This window comes from Pteropus alecto, unplaced genomic scaffold (genome assembly GCF_000325575.1).
Source record: "Pteropus alecto unplaced genomic scaffold, ASM32557v1 scaffold3, whole genome shotgun sequence".
Lineage (NCBI taxonomy): Eukaryota > Metazoa > Chordata > Mammalia > Chiroptera > Pteropodidae > Pteropus > Pteropus alecto.
Window position 1 is genome coordinate 46,978,598 of NW_006442484.1, and position 6,000 is coordinate 46,984,597.

The window sequence follows — 6,000 nt, forward strand, 5'->3', positions numbered from 1 at the left end:
CTGCACAAGACAAAAAAAAACAAAGAACAACAACTAGTGCTGTCTTGTTTTTTATACAAAGAGAAACCCAACCTGCCCACAATTAGAGTAGAGGCAGTATATCTTCTCCTTACTCGTCGACACATATACATTATAAGAGTATTATCAGAGGTGAGAGATTTTGATAAGCTAGGTTAAGGATCCCATTCTAAGAATGAAAACAAAAATATAAAAGCTGATGTTAGTATTACTAGCTGTCATTGGGAACTATTATGCTATGTTTAGTTTAATTCTCACAACAATCCTATAAAGTAGGTAGTATCCTTCGCATTTTGTTGATTGTGAAAGCGAGGCTCATCAGCTATAAGTGTACTGAGTGAGGGAGTTGGAATATGAACTGTGCGTCTGACTCCTTCGCGGAGGAAAAGTGAGCTGCTCTGTAATTAGCATTCCCACAGATCTCAGCTGGGTGGGGAAGATCCTTGCAGATACCAGTTCCCCTCTCCTTATAAGACCTTTGAATTGGTTAAATTCCTCTTCTCTATATGGCATGGGGTGGTAGAGATGGGCATCTTGGGGAGGTCTCTGGAACGGGTGGTACAGAGGGCACTCCTGCTAGGAACAAATCTGCATGCCCAGCTACTTGGTCAGTGAGATGTTATATTGGAGACTGTGGTGGGAGCCAGAGAGGAGTCAGGAGCTCATCTGTGGGAATAACGAGGATGAGAGGACCATGGAGTCAGTCCTGGGTTGGGCTTCCCACTCCGAGGTCCCAGCGTGAGATTCTAGGGATTTCTATGGTTCCTTGTTTCCTCTAAGGGACCAGCTGTGGGTCAACACCCGTTCTAGGTTAGTGCTGTCTCCAGCTCCCCATCCACCCCCTACTTCCTGCCACTGTGAAACTGGCATGAAGGGACTGGAGTGGAGCAGCAGCATGGGGGTTCTTGGCCCTGAGAGCTTTGCTCAGCCAGTAATGTGGTCAGACTTCATTCCTTCACACTGATCCATTTGGAATGAAGTTAATCTTTGTTCCAGCTGCCCAGAAGGTGTTTGCTAAGGTAATTAATAGGAATCTGATGTAAGGGCTTTACAATATCTGTAGTTTATATGCAGGTGTCTGAATAAACACCCTATGACTCTTGCTTTTTCCTTAATTAAGGCAGGTTGGCCTGAATTTTATTGGAAAAAAATGTTTTTAGTCTCAGTGAGAATCTTTGTATAGAATTATCCTATAACTCAGGCTCATTTCAAATAAATTAGTGAGGTTTTAGAGTTGTGTGCTTAGGTTGTCCAAAAAAAAACCCAAACCTGCTTCTCTTTCCAAGGCCCATTTGGTTGGGCTTTCTGGATGATGGGATGGAGGTCAGTGCTCACAAAAGCTCCCACTTGACTGACTAGAGAGAGCGCCTTTCGAAAACCAAAAGATGGGACTGATTAAGAGCTGGGTCCATGGATAGTTTATAGCCAGGTGATCATTTCAGGGCCATATCAAAGCATATAGTCTATCTCATTCATTTATTCATTCATAATTCATTAATTATTTCATCAAAACCATTTAGTAATAGTTTATATTACAGCATATATTTTGTGGATATACCAAAGTACAAAAGAGCATATATAATATGAACTCCTTATTGTGTTTTTGAAAAAGGACATACATATTCTATATATGCTTATATAGACATGGAAACAGGTCTGGAAGGATACATAAGAAACTGTCAACAGTGTTTCTCTCTGGGGAGGGAGTGGGATGGGTGGCAGTTTAGGAAGGAGATATTTACTTATTTTATATCCTCTGTACTCTCCATGTTTAGTTAAATATCCTTAAATCTCTAGTGCCTGGTACCACTGTCTTTTAGTAAAATTGTGACTGGTTTGCATGATGAAATTCAATGGAGCAGTTTTCAGTGGTGTTCTACAAAGAGCACGATGAAATCTGGGTCCTGTGTTAGAGGAACATTTTTGAGCATCAGTGCATTAGCTGGACCAGGCCAGTCAGATGTGTTTATGATATGTGAAAACAAAACAAAACAGAACAGAACAGGGACAGAATGAGCAGGAAATAGCAGTTTGGTTTTCCTTATCAATGACAAGCAGCCTTTGAACAGACTGTTAGTGGCGCTAGAGACCTCCTTTCATCCCTGGACAATCTTTGCCAGCCACCTTCCTAGCTAGACAGATGGGAGTCCTTTCCACTCTCTCCATGCTGTCCTTGTCCTGAAATGATAAAGACCCCATATGACAGGTTTCCTCCAGCTCAGTGCCGTGTGCAGTTCCCTTAGTTTTATTTAACAGTTTGTATCCGACTGTACCCCCGAGGACAGTCATTTTCAGAAGAGTTCCTAGAGACCGAACCCTTCCCATGGTCTTACTTCAGAGGCCCTTTCACTTCTCCCCAAAAATGAAACGTGCATTCAAACTAAGACTAGTACAAGGTTGGATAGGAGTTCAGCAACTTGAAGGCAAATGCCACATCACAAGGACACAGCCATCCACAGCTACTGTTGGCTGAGGAAATAAGCAGAGGTGGCGTGGGCGCTGAAGCAGGCCATCTGATTCAGACTGTACCAGCTGTTGGACTTTGGGTAACTGATTTACTTAACCTCCCTGAGTCTTAGTTTCTTCATCTATAAAATGAGAATTAAAATGCCTGACTTGTAAGATTATTTTCAAGATTTGAAGTAATAAATTAATCCATAGCAATATGATTAATCATTTACTTATTCATCAAACATTACGTATTTATTACGCATTAAGCAGTGTGCTAGGCATAAGAAAGGGTTCGGTTATTAATAAAACATGGCCTGTGTCTTGCAGGGATTCAAGTCTAGAAGAGGAGATGAAAAATTTAACAGGATGATAAAGGCAATAATAAAATATGTGCTAAGTTCACTGGTGCTACAGAAATAGGAGTGAAGTTCAGAATTCAAAAATTACTGTAACAGGAAATATTTTGATAGGTAAGATAATTTCTTTATAAAGAATTGCTAATTACACTTTATTCATTCATTCATTAAGCGATGTAGATGCTTCTGATGGACCACAACATTAAGATTGGGTCCCTGTCCTTTCTCTCCATTCCCACTGCTTCTGCCTTGGTTCAGGTTAGCATTACTTGTAGCTGGTCACCTGCAGCAGCCTTCGCACTGCCTTTTTACCTTCAGATTTTCTCACCACTTGTTTGTCAATTGCTTCTTGATGCTAGTAACAGCCTCTTGCATCTACACAGCGTTTCACCATTTACAAACTCTTCGCAAATGTCGTCTAAATTGGTCTTCACTACAACCTAATGAGGTGTGGGAAGGACAGAAGTGATTATCTTTATTTTAAAGGAAAGTTAGGGCCTTACAGATCAAGTGACTTGTTCAAGGTCAAACTCAGACTCAAACTCACTCCTTTTGGGTCCAATCCCAGTACTTTCCTTTCCATGTCTCTCAAACAAGGGCACTGGACTCTTAAATAGTATTATGCTGTCTTGTTTCTCAACATAGTTGACAGCTTCGCTTGTTGTAAGAGCTCAGGAGAAGCATCTATGACACTCTCAGTCACTCTTGCCAAACCTGAGATTAATTAGGCAGTGCAACTAAAATTCTCTCTCATCGCAGAGGCCTCTTGGGTCAAGCTCCTGTCGTTGGCACAGGGCGGCGGGTGGGGGATGAGGGATGGATTTGCACAGCCAGCGGGAGGTTCTGGGTGAAACACCTGGCAGACAGTTATTCCTTGCTCACTCTTTGAGAGGGCATCCTATGAGGGGCATATCTGGGGTTTAGGAACAGAAGAGTGTGCCAGGAACAGCTCTGGTTTATGAGGGCTGCTGAGCAGTGTCCCAATTCCTTCTTGTTCTGGTGTTCGAATAATTGTCTTCGGAGTAGCACTTGCTTCTGTTTCATTAATTTTGTTTATTCCTTTATATGTTCATTCATTTATCCATTTGTTGAACATATATGAAGCACCATACATATAGGCATTGAGGATGCACATAAGAATAAGATACGGTCCTTGCTTCTTTCTTTCTCTCTTTAGAATTGTATTGGCTATATCAGTCCTGTGCCTCCTTCACTGACCCACCACCAATCCCCTAAAGAAATATGATCACGGCCCTCCTGCCAAGGTGGCCAAATATGGTACCATGTGACCTTTCCCTGCAGCCCAGGCTGACTAGTTTTGGGCTGGGCACCTCATCCAGAACAGCCATCCAATTGGCCGATCCATAATGTGGCCTGGTGGTAAAATATGGGCTGTGTCAATCTGATTCATGCTCCTGGTCATTGGAATTGGGAAATTCGGAGAGATCGAGGCAGTCCAGGTAGATAAGCTGTAAGGCCGACCTGAAGTTGATTTGGAACCATGACTGGCTGAAACCATGAGTAAGCTGAAATGATGGGGAAGAAGTGATTAAAGAACAAGGGATACAATGGGGAACAAATAGACAAAAATCTCTCTCCTTATAGAATGAAATCTTTTAGATGGTGTGTATGGTACTTTTGGAAAGATCACATAAGACCCTACATAGTCTAGTCTTGCCCACTTACCACCTTCATGTCCCCAACATGCATTCTAGGACTGTTGCAATTTGCAGGTCCAACATGCAGTTGCTGCGAAGTGGCGGAATCCTTCTCATCACAGTGCAGCTGTGTGGAGCGTGCCTAATCCACCTCTCAGCACCTGCTCAACAGCAGGGCTTAGCACAAGCACATCTTCTCCAGGTTTTTCTCTTTGACTGAGTCATATCCCTCAACCCAGTGAAAGTAGGGAACCGTTCTGTGTATTCATAGCATGCCCTATGCATATGCTCTTACAACACTATCCTTTTCATTGATTCATTGATTCATTGATTCATTGATTCAACAAACATTTTTTTAAAACAGCACCATAGTATTAGGCTATGTATTAGGTGCTACAGGGTATGATAACAGTTCTCGGCCAAAGGTTTCCTCACCTTTTAAGGGAAGACATATGGACTTGAGAGTGTGTAATTCAATATTAAAGATACTGAGATCTTTGTAATTGTTGGATACTCACTGGCCTTCCCACAAGACTGTAATTTTATTGTAGGCAAGGACTGTGTTTTTGCCTCCTCAGTAAATAGTTATTGAATGAATAAAATATGAGGAGACTCACCTAAGATTGTTGAGTTTTTGCTGGAGTAACAGGGATGCTATTTCCCATTTGTTTTTCCATCTTGGAAATTTACTTTCTTTCTCTGCAGCCTTTCCAACATCATTTTCCAAGGGGAGGGAAGGGCAGATGCCACTTAGGGAAGGAGGAGGAGGAGGAGGAGGACATGACATAGGGGCAGTTTCCATTAAAGAAGAAGATAGAGTAGGAAGCTCATCTGAGGCCTGAAAGTGAAAGAAAGGTTAAAGATCAGACTTGAGTATTCTCAACTCTTCCTCCACTTGGGGTTCAGTCCGTGTGGGTACTGTTGCAGGAGAAACATCCATATAGGCTTGAGGGATATCTAAGAGCATGATTATTCCTTGCATCTTCAGGCACAACTGAAAAGACTGTATACCTCTCAGAAGACTCATGAGGGGCATCGCCCCACTTCCTACCTGATGCCATAAGATAGAGATGCCCGAGGCAGGTGTTTAGATAGATGAGCCTCAGCTGGAACTTCCTATGGCTCTTGCCTTTCGAATGGTGAATAGTCAGTGCCAAGAAGTTCCAATAGTTTTTAAGAAGAGTGGTGGACTACAAGGAACATGGGTTGGGACAAGAAGGCATGAAACGTGCTTCATAACTGGAGGGAAATGGCAAAGTTTGTTGTCATAAGTAGTGGATTCCAGCACATTGTCCAGAAAAAATCCCAAACCTAGGTAGATCAGCCACATTTGAGTTCAGTGGCTGTCACTGTTCCATTCTCAAGAGGAGACCTAATTTATTGATCCAGGAGGTAAGTTATCATTTAAAAATCTCAGAAAAGGATTATCTTCAGCCCTGGTTGGATTATTGGCCCAACTTTAGTAAACAAAGATATGAGGTACTGTGAGATACAGATTGGGCCAAACTGTGTCACAT

The 6,000-nt window shown here is 42.2% G+C and overlaps 1 long non-coding RNA gene across 1 annotated transcript in view; it reads left to right on the forward strand.

The window, feature by feature from the left end:
- LOC112470353 overlaps positions 1–6,000 on the forward strand; it is a 59,520-nt gene that overhangs the window by 25,035 nt on the left and 28,485 nt on the right. The gene's annotated exons all lie outside the window — the stretch shown is intronic.